Genomic DNA, 15,362 nt, shown 5'->3' on the forward strand with positions numbered 1-15,362 from the left:
CATTGTGTATTCAGATGTCCGTGTGAGTGTACAGTTCCATCTGTAGCTTAGCTAGATAGGTGGCTTATCTCTTAGTCTCGGTCGAAACATGCCTTTTGATGAGAAGATTAGATGTTGCCTTAAATGCTGTACATCAAGCTTCCCCTCAGGTTTCCAAGCAGGCATTGTTCACTGCGTTACTGTCCTTTCTCAACTCGTGTCTAGAGAGAGCCATTTTAATGAAGAACCTTTTTCTTTTGGGAGAAAATTCACACGAATATGTAAGTGTAACTGCATCACCTACAGTAACTTGGCTGCTGATGCTCTCAAATTGTCCACCAAACGCAGACAGCTGATCTTCACTCTCGAAGTTGGGCTGGGAAGGACAAAGAAAGCCATGATGAGATTCTGTTATGAAAGTGAATTTCTAACCTGATGTGAATGCAGGAAGTCTTAACTGTAAAAAGTGTGTACATAGTGCCTCTGTAAATATCCCATCTCGGTTGCTCAGTGCTTTTTATTATGTTTGTACATTTAAACCTCAGATGTGAATATGAAGATGTGCTTTATTTATTATGATTGTTGTATTTTTGTTTTCTAGTTTCTTTTCGTTTTGCGGAAGACACGGTCGGTCTTGGTTTAAAAAAACAAAATCCAAAAAATTAGCAATGCACTATGAAGATGAGCCATGTTAACCTCATGTTGTATGAATGATATCCAAGGACATGTCCATTGTTGGAGGAATGGTAATCACAATGTGAAAAACTGCAAAACGAAGATGGTAATATTCGTGCCTTTCAACTACATTTTGAAGGTTTGTTTTTTCTTCACAAACTCTTATTTAGGTAGAATGTGTCTATTGGATTGAGTGCACTAAACTTAAATGGCGACGTTTACCTGTTTGACCACTCTGCTTGATATCACGAAAGGAAACGGCACTTGATATCATGAAGGAAACAACGCAAAACAACAGCTGACCTGTGTTTATTCATTGTTTTAATGAATATTGTTCAAATAAATATATATATTTCAAATGAGAAAAGAGAATTTTTGCATTTATTTAATGTGTGTGTTATTTTGGGTGATATCGAGAGCTGCAGTATTGATTCTTAGCTGTTGAATTATGAAGAAGTGTTTAAAAGCCAGACCCTGGGTAATACATCTCCTCAGCCATAGGCTTCTGTTCTAGTGATAAGAAGCTAAATATGCTTTAGTCTCAGAGAGATTTCACACTGCTGAGGTTTGGTCAAACAGTTTGGCTTCACTTCCTTTACTGAGTGGCTTAGGACTGCTAGTTCAGGGACTTTACAAATCATTCTATAATAAAAGCCACTGGAGCAACAACTCACAATTAGTCACCTTTACTTGCTTCACATTTGGCAAAAAGACATTTTGTAAATGAGGAATCATCCACAGGGAGAGTACACATCTTTTAATTGAAAAATGGAAAAAAAATTGAAAAACACCTCAGAATTGTGGAATCACGGTCAGATATTTGATGTATCAATTAAATGTATTAATCCTGGTCAAGATAAATAAAAAATACTTTGTAAATTTGTACAATCCTACTGGCAGCAGAGTTGATAAGTAGTTACTGTATTTTTACAGAACTCATACTCTAATGTTTATTTATAGTGACAACATATTAAACTATTTTTAAAAGCAATACAAAACTATTTTTTTACAATACTACATAGTAACAGCAGTACATTATTGTAATATATTTTTTTACTTAATATTATACATGCACACATATTAGAAAAAGAAAGAGTTAAAACAGCTATTTTGAAATTGCAGGACAATTGCATCCTAAATTATTATTACCTTTATTTAACCAGGAGGAAAACTCTGAGATTAAAATAGCTTTTTCACGAGTGTCCCGGCTGGGATAGGCAGCAAAACATAACAGCTTCCCACAAAACACAATATGCATTACAAACATAAAACAGAAAAATCAATAAGCAGCAACCTATAATAAATCATTTTAAACACTGATAAACTTCCACTGTTTAAAAAAATATTTTAAAAATATTGAATGACAAAAGTTTCTGAAGTTTTAAGTATTTCGATAGCAAACTCCAGGCAGACGGTGCAGCATAACTAAAAGCTTGATTTCCTAATTGAGTATGTACAGTAAGGATCTTCAGAGGATCCACATTTTAAGAGCACAGACTGTAATTCTTTGTTCCTTTTTAATGCAAATAATATAATATAGATAAGAACATAATAAACCATAGATTTATGAACCAATGTATACCAATGAATCACTCTACTCTAAGAACCATTTGTGATGCAAAGAACCCTTTAATAATGCAAAGGGTCTTTTGAATGTTCATGGTACTCCATAGAACCGTTTATTAAGAATCCTTGAAGAACCATTGTTTTAAGCATGTGCAAGCTCCAGAAGTCATTGTTTAAGCTGAAGCTGTATAATAAACACAACGTTCATAAACTCACCTTAAAATCTTCATGGTATTGGTACAGCTTGTGTTGGGTAAACTACCATTATGCTGAGTTCAGACCTCAAGCTAAACAAACTCAAAGAAAAGGCCCCCTCAACCGGGAATTCTTACACGGAAACTCAAGATTCTGCATATGACCGAGAGTTGAGCAAGTGGTGTCAAATGAAGATGGCTGCTCACTCTGTCAATACACTGTAAAAAAAATGCCTTAAAATTTTAGTTATTTGAATTTTAAATAATAAGTTGAATTGGCATAAAACACAGATTCTTGTTCTGTTAACTTGTTCTGAATTCAAAATTCACTTAACTCAAAATGTTAGAGCTGCCTGAACACTAACTTTTAAAGTTGAAACATCTATTTATTTTTCCAGTGCAGTGATAAAGAACTGCTTCTCTCATTTTAAATAAGCTTTGCATGTTCCACCAACAGCCTTCCACCCGATGACTGCTGGGATAGGCTCCAGCACCCCCCGCGACCCTGACGGAGAAGCGGCTTGGAAAACAGATGGATGGATGGATGTTCCACCAATATACAAACACAGTAGTTGGTTAAACTATAAAGTTCTCTGCTTTGAGGAAGTAAAAACATGACAAAAATTAAAGTTATCACTCATACTACTACAGTTAACTGGCTAGCTGGCTCCTAACTATGCTGTCTTTCATGTTTTTCCCAATTCATAGCCGAAAAGTCAAAAAAGTCATAATTCCAAGCTCCTGCTTCCCAGTTAAATCAAATGCAGCATTAGACAGCTGGTCAGCATTAGTTAGCTAGGCTAATGTTAACTAATTTTATCACTAGTTAAGTATAAACATCAAAGCATGTTTGGTACCAAGTTTCACAAGTTGATTGTACTGTAAGTTTAAATATATTTTGCAATATTGCTACAGTAGCTGTACAATAAGGAGTACAGTCTGCCTGTATTGTAAATGATTTCACAGAATTCAACAGAGGAAGCTGTTCATACAGCTTCAGTCATACCTAAATATCATACTGGCTTTAATTGTAAAAATTACAGTAAGTGTGAACCAGGGCAAATGCAACACCCTGTTGAATTCTGGTTAAAAAAAATACCACTTTATTGAATGATTTTGTGTAATGTTGCAATGTTGTTACTGTAATTTTACAGGAGCCATATTTAATAAGGCATTTGGTGCAGTATAATCTGCCTTTACTGTAATTGCTTTTCTGAGAATTCAGCAGGGAAAGCTGTATAAACCTGTAAGACAGAGATACTGTATAAGTATCACACTGGCTTTTATCGTAAAAGTTACTGTAATTCTTTATAGTGTAGAGAGTATGAAACTAGTCCTGAAGTTTTGGTAGTAATTTTGTGTTCTTCCCCAGCAAAGCTGTTTCTCCTCCTGAAACTAAGATGGGAGAAAATGCAAACCAGTTCTACAGGAAAATATCTCCATCACATTTGTATATTAAAATCCACGCTTACCCTCCCATGTCCCCAGTGGTATATATGCCTTGATGCAGCTTTATATTTTGTTTAACTCAACAAACTTACAGTCATGGCCAAAAGTTTTGAGAATGATACAAATATTAATTTTTACAAAGTCTACTGCTTCAGTTTTTATAATGGCAATTTGCATATACTCCAGAATGTTATAAAGAGTGATCAGCTTAACAGCAATTAATTGCAAAGTCAATATTTGCCTAGAAAATGAACTTTATCCCCCAAAACACATTTCAACTTCATTGCAGCCCTGCCTTAAAAGGACCAGCTAACATCGTTTCAGTGATTGCTCCATTAACACAGGTGTGGGTGTTGATGAGGACAGGGCTGGAGATCAATCTGTCATGATTAAGTAAGAATGACACCACTGGACACTTTAAAAGGAGGCTGGTGCTTGGCATCATTGTTTCTCTTCTGTTAACCATGGTTATCTCTAAAGAAACACGTGCAGTCATCATTGCACTGCACAAAAATGGCCTAACAGGGAAGAGTATCGCAGATAGAAAGATTGCACCTCAGTCAACAATCTCCATTGTTCCATTGTTGCCAAAAAGGCTCCAGGGCGCCCAAGAAAGACCAGCAAGCGCCAGGACCGTCTCTTAAAAGTGTTTCAGCTACGGGATCGGGCTACCAGCAGTGCAGAGCTTGCTCAGGAATGGCAGCAGGCAGGTGTGAGTGCATCTGCACGCACTGTGAGGCGGAGACTCTTGGAGCAAGGCCTGGTCTCAAGGAGGGCACCAAAGAAGCCACTTCTCTCCAGAAAAAACATCAGGGACAGACTGATATTCTGCAAAAGGTACAGGGAGTGGACTGCTGAAAACTGGGGTAAAGTCATTTTCTCTGATGAATCCCCTTTCCGATTGTTTGGGACATCTGGAAAACAGCTTGTTTGGAGAAGACGAGGTGAGCTCTACCACCAGTCTTGTCTCATGCCAACTGTAAAGCATCCTGAAACCATTCATGTGTGGGGTTGCTTCTCAGCCCAGGGAATCGGCTCTCTCGCAGTCTTGCCTAAAAACACAGCCATGAATAAAGAATGGTACCAGAATGTCCTCCGAGAGCAACTTCTCCCAACCGTCCAAGAGCAGTTTGGTGATCAACAATGCCTTTTCCAGCATGATGGAGCACCTTGCCATAAAGCAAAGGTGATAACTAAATGGCTCAGGGAACAAAACATAGAGATTTTGGGTCCATGGCCTGGAAACTCCCCAGATCTTAGTCCCATTGAGAACTTGTGGTCAATCATCAAGAGACAGGTGGACAAACAAAAACCTACAAATTCTGACAAAATGCAAACATTGATTGTGCAAGAATGGACTGCTATCAGTCAGGATTTGGTCCAGAAGTTGATTGAGGTCATGCCAGGGAGAATTGCAGAGGTCCTGAATAAGAAGGGTCAACACTGCAAATATTGACTTGCTGCATTAACTCATTCTAACTGTCAATAAAAGCTTTTGTTACTCATAATATGATTGCAATTATATTTCTGTATGTGATAAAAACATCTGACAAACACACATAAAAACCAGAGGGCAGCAGATCATGTGAAAATATAATATTTGTGTCATTCTCAAAACTTTTGGCCATGACTGTAGCTCAACAAAACAAGCAGAGAAATTGTCTCAAAATTACAGACTCTAAACTTATAATCCATACCATGCAAGAAGATATTATGATTTCAGTTTGATGAAAAGTTACCATTATGTAAATGTTGTAGTGCCTTAATGTTGTGTTCCACAAAGAAAACCATTCTTTATGTTTTAGCCAGATTTCTGTTATTGTCATTGTTTGAATGTATATGTGGTTGTTCCTTTGTGTTGGCCATGACTGTAACCACAACACAAACATTGGACACCAATTGATTCATTTAACTAACATGAATTAAACACAAACCGCTTCAAACCTGGCAGTTATACACAAATGTTTTGCCTTTCCTGTCAAATTTCATATTTTCTTGACTTTCTGAGTGAAATTAAGTTAGCGGGGAACTTAAACATGGTATTTATATGAAAATTGTAGTACACAATTTTTATTTACTTGCTAACTTTTGCACATGTCACATTTTATGTTGTGATTTTCCCCCAATATGTTAAACTCAGCAAATAAACAGTAAATGTGCATGAAAATGTGCAGAGGTGTGTTCTCTGTAGATGATGTGTTCACTTATTTATATTCAGAGAATCAATGAAACATGTAATTTGACCTGAACCTTTGCACACAACATTTCATCTGTATGATCTACAGTCTTACTTTGCTGTCCTGTGTTCTACTAAATGAAGAAACAGGAACTTCTCTGCCACACAAAGGCCTTCATAAGGCAGCACAATCGGACATTGTTAAAGAAATGTCACTGAAACTGATCACCGCACTCAGGAAAAGTCTTCAGGTCCTAATTGAAGTGCACTACTGACTTAATGGCTGTCCTTGTAAACCTCATGAACAAGCAAATATACAGGCATGTTTTCCAAGTGCTTCACCAAAGAAACAAACCCATAGAGATGACCACCCCATCCCCCTTCATTTTATATGTATGTCTAATGATTACTTGAGCTCTTCCATTAGCTCAAGCAGCTCCATTAGGTGTAGAGTAACCCCGCCCTCTTCTGCATAATTTATGGCTTAATCATTACAGCAAAATGCAACAAAGTGAACTGCAGAGCCTTTAGTCTCTGAGTCTCTGTACACTCATATTCAAAAGTTTGGGCACCCCTGGTCAAATGACATTTTATTGATTTTCTGAATAAAAATAAGTGAACATGCAAGTAATTTCAAATCATTTCCTTTAGGATGCTCAGACATTTTCACACAGCGCAAAAGGCAGCAAGCATTTTCAAAATGAATATTAAGGTTCATCAACTACGTTAAACTCAGCAAATAAATAGAAAATCATAATCCAAATATAATTTGATTGTGTTTAAACTAATTGTAACTTAAATAATAATAAAAAAACCCAATAGTAACTTCAATGAAATACTGCTTTGTACATACATAAAAGTAGCTACAATAAGTATCAGGTCCAAAAACTCTAGTACTTCCTGTAAAACTGCAGTGGAACTTTAGTACATTCAGCATCAGCACAGGAACTTTGTTAGGTTCTAGGCTTGTGGTCTAAAATAAAATTCTGAAGCTACAAAGTTATGGGGATCATTCTATATAGAACCCATATGGTTCTATACCATTTCATTCTTAAATACATTCTTTAGTAAATAAAATGGCTCTATATAGAACCATATATGGTTCTATATAAACACTCAAATAACTCTTTGCATAATTAAAAGGTTCTTTGCACCACAAAAGGGTTCTTCAGATCGATCGAAAATGTGCATGAATGTGCTGTACATGGTTTTGTATAGAGCCTTTTTGAAAAGTGCCCAAAAGGGTTCTTCTATTGTTATGATGTCAAGTACCTATTTGGGTTCTATATAGAATCATCTGCAGCACATTCTGCAACAGTCAATGAAAAACCATTTTATGGTGCAAAGAACCCTTGAATCATATAAAAGGTTCCTTGTTCGTTGTTCTGTATAGAACATTTTTTTTTGTTGTTTACAAAAGAACCTTTGGATAACCATCATTTTTAAGAGTGTAATGCCTAGTGAAATGGTTCTTCAGATGGATGGAGAACCTGTTGTATATATTTCGATATATATATATATATATATATATATATATATATATATATATATATATATATTCGACCCTTTTTGAAGGGGGTTCTACATAGCACCAAAAAGTGTTCTTCTATTATTACGATGTGAAGCCATAAGGTCAACTCATGGTTGTAAACAGGACCATTGCCTTTACTACAGAACCCTTGAAGAATCATCCTTTTTAAGTATGTGTAAATAAAGGCTGTCAAATCTGAGATAAAAACAAATAATGCACATACAGCCCAATGACTTCTGAATGAGTTATGATAGTTATTCTCTCTGACCTGATGTTCCGGGGCAATCTGTCCCATCAGAACACGGGTTCAGCATGTGCCTGACTGCTGGCATGCAGTTGGACAAGAATCTGTTTGAAAAACAAGGAGCTTCTATTTTCAGTGAGGAGAGCCTTTCATTTGTAGGCCTTGTATTACAAACAGAAGTCAGATCATTTCCTATTAATAGAGCGGGTCATAATTTAAACATTCAGGACATAATCCATGAAACGTAGCCCATATGTCCAAAGTGTCCTTATTTGCACTGAAGCTACAAGGCTAATGTAGCTGATGGGAGTTCAGCTCCCACCAGTTAGCATCACGTGTGTGATGATTCGGTAATACAGTTTGCAAGCAGCTAATTGGTGGGAAATCACGTTAGCTATAGTACTACTTTAGGTCAGGGACCACCATTCTGTTTATCTAAAGGGACCATATTCTATAGTTTTCTTACATTTGTACATTTTCATACTTTTTTTTCCCCAGAGGTCCACTTACAATATGTACCTGGTTTTGTTACTTTAAAACTGGTATATGTCAACGAGCTGTGTTCTATTTGGCTGTCTTGTATGGTGCCCCATTAAAAAAGCTATGTGAATGGGTGGGGCTAAACTGCTTTAGACTCAGTCGACAGGTATATATAAATGGTTTGTTTTCCATGGCAATAGACCTTTTAAATTAAGGAAAGTATGCTAATACCTAATGAAGTCCACGTGTCTTGCGTCCACCGTTTGCTTCATTGCACTGGAGCTACGAGACTATACATACCGGAAGTAAAACCCACACCCTTTTGCATCATGTGTGTAATGAATGAGCAGTAAGTACTAGTTATTCATTATCCAATGTCAGAAAAAAGCAAGAAACCCACCCAGCGACCCAGATTCACCTCGGCAGCCTTAACAGTTCTTTCTCATTGCATATGAATGACTAAAGGTGATATTTCTGAGGAGATGAGTTAGCACCCACTTGCATAAGGAAAACTAAAAGTCAAAGTAAAATTAATGAAAAAATAAGCGATTAAAAGATGATATAATGGGGCTCCTAACAATAATGCAAGACCTGTTAGACCACCAACACTGTCCCCGTCAGATACACAGCACTTAAAGCTTTCATCTTTGAGAGAGAGGAGAAAATCAAGCTGCTTCAGATCTGAAAACATCCACAGGTGTTTCTGTCCATCCTTCCACTGTGAGGGGACAACTCAGCACTATGGGTCTGAAAGGATGTGTAGCTGTCCAAGAAGCCCTCACTGAGAAAAGGAGACAGACAAACTGCAGTATCAAACATGGTATGAGGTTTTTATGAGCCTACATTTGGGTTTGGGAGTACTTGACTGATAAGACAAACAACTTCTAAGACTGAACATCGGCGGTGGATGAATATCCCTGCAGATTTCTTAGAGAAAACTGAAAGGAGTCTCCTGAAAAGAATGTAAGCTAATATTGAAACATCTGATATTATATCTATCTGTTATTTTTGTTAAATATAATGTTTTCTGCTTTTTCCTGATGCTAAACAATTAATAATTTGTACTTAATGGACATTTTTAGTGTAATTAAATAAATGAAGGGGTAGTCTGGTTTCTGCCATTTGCACAGTTCTCTCCGTTAGTCTATACTTTTCACAAGCTTCTTGTTTCAGGCGACAGATTTAGAGACTCTGAGTCATGACTGAATTGCATTGGAAGTCTATCAGTCTCACTGTATGCTTCTGGCTAAAAGACAGCGGCATTGTTTTGAAGATCTTCATTTTTCCTTCATTGTCTGCAAGTTTACTGATACGTATCAACACTGAACCCAGTGCGGCATGCTGATGGACAAAGGCTCCGTCCTGTCTGATCAGCATTCCACACACAGGTGTGCCCTTCAGCACCGGAACCTTCTACACCTATCGTACCACCTCTCTGTTAGCATTTAAATGTCGTCATAGAGGTGCTCTTTTACTCTATCTAGCCTAGATAAATTATTCTTATCTGTGTTTCTGTTTGTTTTCTCCACCTGAAAAGTGTGACTGGCAGTCTCAGAAGGGGAGTGGCACGAGAATGGTTGGCACGGTTTTCGCTCTGCTGTATATGGCAGGCATATCATACATTAGAAGAACACAACTAGCATAAAATGAAAGCTGACGTCATTGGTTTAAAAAAAGTGGCAGTGGCAGATAATATGTCCTGGAATTAGTTCATTCATGACTAAATTTACATTATGTACACATGAGGTTGGTTGGCATGCCTTTAAAAAGCGCCAGTAACTACAAATAATCAGAGCTTTTAATTCAAACCAAAGCACAAATAACATTGAATAGCACCCGAATATTTTTGAATGAATTAAACATGAGGAATGTTTCATTTACTTTATCATTGGCTTGTACCAAACCGTGGAGGACAACATACATATTTAACCATCATCATACATGTTTGAGTGAAAGTGAAAAGTAGAGATACTTTTAAGTGATTTACCCCTCTAAAAATAGTAAAAAGAGTGGCCTCTATTTATGTTTCAAATACAATTAATCATGAAGAACCCATATAATGCATCATTTAAACATGAAATTGTTCTATGTGGAACCTCTGACTTTACTAAAGAACCCTTTTTTAAGTGTCTACTGGAGTAAAACCAACTCAATGCATCACTTTGATTCAGTGCAGCTGCTCTAATCTTCCTGTAAAGCTGTAAACATGTCTAAAAATTGCTGTGTAATAATCTGCACTGGGCCTGTTGTTGCTTTTGTTATTGTAAGTATTTGCCTCTTCCACTCAGTTTGCATATTCTAATGCCACTGCGTGTCATTGGCCCGTTTCCTCGTTGTGGGTGGCCCTTGGATCTCACACCACTCTGGCCAGGTGACGGGGGCGGAACTTCATCACCGTGACAATGAGTAAGCCTAGATGTCCTTCAGATTCCTGAGCTGAAACAATACCTACCAGTTCCGGTTCTGTCACTAATGAGTAACCAGTCTAGTCTCGGTGAAACAGCCACGGGTAAAAATGTCTTAGTAATGCAGGGAGGAGGTCGGGTTTGACATACAGGCATTCTGAATGAAACATTTGCACGTTTTACCTGTGAATATTCCCAGGACACTCTGGTCTCCAGGTCTCTAAGACGCAGGGCAGGCCGTGCTGTAGCTTCATCAAGAGTTTACAGTTGCTATAGAAGTGTGGAGTATGAAAAGCAAGCGTGTGCTCTGCGCTCTTTCCCTGAGGCTGTGACTGGTCTCAGGGGTATTAAACCTGATCCCGGCTGCTGACTGAGCTGCAGGTCAGGTTTCAGCGCCTCTGAAACGTTAATGAGGGTTTCTATAGTCCTGCAGCCAACAAACCCAAATTAGCATTAGTAACTCATTCACGGTTAGAATTCATTATAGCTGCCTTTCAGCATGGCATCAAACCTCTCAAACCCTGTTCATTTCAGCTGAAAATCTAAAAAAATCCAATGATTGTTTGTGACCATTGACTGATGGTCACCATGAACGGTTTTTAGTCCCATGTAGAACAATACAGTAATATTAATTCCATCAGCAGTACTGATTTGATTGGAATCTTTTGCACTGTACATTATCTATATCTCTCTCTATCAGGTTGTTTAAGCCACACCCATTATTGCTAACAGGAGTATAAAATCAAATACATGGCAATACAATCTTCATACACAAACACTAGCACTTAAATGGGTCATACTGAAGAGTTCAGTGACATTAAACCTGGCACATTTATAGAATGCCACCTTTGCCACATGTCAGTTTGCGAAATTTCTGCCCTGCTAGGTCTGCCCTGGTCAACTAAGTGCTATTATTGTGAAATGGAAGTGTCTAAGAGAAACAACAGCTCAGCCACGAATAGCCCAATTCCTCGGTTTCCTCTGTTGCAAAAAATGCCTTTCCTCTGTGTCACTGACTACTGCCTCTGGAAGCAACATCAGCACAAGAACTGTGCGTCATAAGCTTCATGAAATAGGCTTCCATGGAAAAGCAGCACACAAGCCTGGGATCACTATGTGTAATGACAAGCATTGACTGGAGTGGTGGAAAGCATGCTTGAACTGAACTCTTGAGCAGTGTAAACGTGTTCTCTGGAGTGATGTATCATGCTTCACTATCTGGCAGTCTGATGGATGAATCTAGGTTAGGGGTGCTGGTAGAACACTATGTACCAGAACACCAGCAGTAATGTTTGGTGGAGGAGGGATAATGGGCTGGGGCAGTTTTTCATGATCTTGGTTTGGCTATTTAGTTCCAGTGACAAGAAATGTTATTGCTAGATCATATAAATGCATTCCAAAACATTATATGCTTCCAACTTTTGGCAGCAGTTTAGGGAAGACCCTTTCCATCATGATAGTGCCCCTGTGCATAAAGTGAGCTCCAAACAGGTCCAGTGACCTGTACAGAGCCCTGACCTCAACCCAACTGAACACCTTTAGGATGAACTGGAATCTACATATGAAACTGTTTATATATGTCATGGGTATATTTTATGTTACATAAATGGGCATAACTGGATTGCCCAAAAATGACAAAGGTACAAAGTGACTATATGTATTGTGTATATTTATTTTGTGTGATAATTCAACATATATGTGTCAAAAGAACTCAAAATTGGTGTGAATTCCTGTGAGTGCAGTAGATTTGTGCTATTATTCTGAGATAATATTGATCCAGATCAGGCGGTTCTGACATACATAAATACCTATAACTAATATCTAACAAAGCTGCTCAAACACACATTTACATTCTGTAATATCACTAACACAGATATTTGCAGAAGATAAGCCTTCTGATTCTAACCTATTGCCCAGTTCAAACATTACAGCTGGACATGATACACTGACCCGATATGGATATGTTGAAATGTTAAGGTGATGATTAAAGAACCTTGTTCAAAGCATTTCAACCTGTGACTGAGTCTGTTTAATTGAGCACAGTTTCCAAACACTGTACAGAACTGATATCCAGGTGCTGCATGTCTAAAACATTGTCAGCTTAGATGACTGTCCTGCCCTTCTCAGCTAATTATGAAATCCTTCATGGGCTGAAATAATGCTGGATAAACACTAAAGTGTTAAAATCAGAGTCAAGAAGAACTTTATTATCATATAGAGATGGGAGAAAATTTAGATTTGGGCATCACCGATTTGACAATTTTGCAACAACAGATAAAAAAAATCTGAAAACATGAACATTTAATTCTGAAATATTTTTACTGGGTCAAAAATGAAAACAGATTTCAAATGTTTTACAGTGAGTTTCCTGCAAATGGTTTTATCAAAAATTTAAAGGAGAATTTCACTCATTTTTCAACATCTCTACATAATTCAAGGTAACAATAGTAAAATAGTGGTAAATCTGAAAAATAAGTTTCTCTTGGGCACTATTTTGACTTAAAACACTCTGCATGTATCCCTCCACCATGAAAACATTAAAAAAACATTTTTACACCAAACTCTTTTTACAACACTATCCTAAAACAATGTCTCCGACATCACACAACATATTCATCATCATTTCATGTTATACCTTACTCAAAGAGAGCTTTGAGATGCCTTAATCTCTTCAGACATCTGGTTCCTATCACCACCACTGTGAACAATTCTGACTTAGTAAGTTTCTCTACAACAGAACATTTCGCACAAAGCACTCTGAATGACTTTGTTTACCTCTTATCCATTTAATTCTTCATAAAGTTGTAAAAATCGCTGGAATTTCCCTTTAGGAATAACTCAGTTTGCATTGTAGCACATGTAGCTAGCTATTGAATAATACGTTGTGGGTTAATAGAGAAGATTAAACAGATATTATCGGCCTTTAATCGATGGAATTTACAATCAATTTGAAATCAATTGATGTGATGTGATCATGAAGATGTAGCCAAACTCATTCAGGGTGGTCTGATGTCCCGTTCTAGATGTGCCGAGTCAGTTTATTCACAGTGGTGGTGATAGAAACCAGACATCTAAAGTGCCCTCACAGAAAGTTATGAAATGAAGTGGATATGAATATGTTGCCTGATTCATGGTGGAGGGTCCATGCAGGGTATAACAAAGCAAAATAGTATCTAAAACTTTTTTTTTATATTTATGAGTAGTTCACCATGATCAACATTGCATATAAAAACTCAGAAGACACGTGTAGGAGCACTGGTGGTTTTGGATAGTAATAAGATGTCTATGTGTGTTGTAGCCCTGGTTCCTGTCACCACCACTGTGAGTCAGGAAGCTTCTCTACAACATTTACAGCATTTGGCTGACGCTCTTTCCAGAGTGACTCACGATTTGATCGTTTTACACAGGTAATGTTAGGAGTCCCAAGGACTCTCTATCGGTATAGTGTAGGGTGCTTACCCAGGCAGGGGATTGAACCCCAGCCTACAGTGTAGAAGGCAGAGGTGTTACCCACTACACTAACCAACCACAGTAAACCATTTCACATCAAACCATTACATCTTAATAATTGAATAATGCATAAATTTTGAAAAATCAGTTGTATTCCCCTTTAAGTCTCTGAGACATTTTAATAACTCAGTGCAGGATGTGAATTATGACCCCTTGTCAAAAAAGCCATAAACTAATACAAGCTGCCCAGAGGTAAAAGTAACAAAGCGCTCCGCTGCTTATCTCTCTGTGACGTATGTTATCCGTTGGCCACATCAAGGATGTTTCTTCATGATATTAATATTTTAGTCCGCTCCAGAGGCTTATCGCTCTTCTGGGTGTAGGAGGGCTGATCTAGGATCAGTTTTCGCCCCCTTATTCAAATGAACAGTACCGTGATGCCTGTGGTCCTCAGAATTACAATAAGGGGGGAAAAGCTTTTCACTGTTGTAGCACATACCATCCTGTTTAAAGTTCACCATATTAAGCAACAGCTGACCATACGCTTGAATAAGCTTCGGGCACCTGAGGTTAACTTATTTTCTGCAAAAAAGCATCAAGTTTGTGCATAAAAACAGGACAATTTTGATTATTAATCACACAGATTGAAAATGAGTTTTTATAAGCTTGATGGTCATAAACTGTAAGGCCCTCTGGGAAAACGTGGCCTCTCCTTTTTAATAAACATGACAGCCCTGTTTCATTTCATTCAGGCACAGAATAACACTGTAAAGACTTTTTTCAACTGTGAATTCCCACTGACATTAAAATTTAGTCTTTCAAACATGACAGTGCTGGTCAGTTCAATCATATTAGGACAAAATCTAGCTTACAAAATTAAAAATGCATAATTCAGTTTGTTTTGTGGTAACTTCAACTACCACGATGGATTAAATGAATCTTAAAAGACCAACATGTGCAATAAAAGACTGTTTAACCCTCCTATTATTATATTTGGGGTACCTATTTGACCCCATTCAATGTTTAATGTCTCTAAATAAAAGACTAAAATCATTTTTGGCTTCATATTTGATCATATATTTTCATCTTCATGTATGCATTTCTAGAGTAGCGCAGTAGCGCCCCCGTGTGGACAATCTGATGTACGGCTCTATCAGCGCAGGTGAGTAGCCTCTATCAACGTGTACCTGGCGTTACACTGCGTGACGTCAGA

This window comes from Pygocentrus nattereri, chromosome 30, assembly GCF_015220715.1.
Source record: "Pygocentrus nattereri isolate fPygNat1 chromosome 30, fPygNat1.pri, whole genome shotgun sequence".
Taxonomy (NCBI): Eukaryota; Metazoa; Chordata; class Actinopteri; order Characiformes; family Serrasalmidae; genus Pygocentrus; species Pygocentrus nattereri.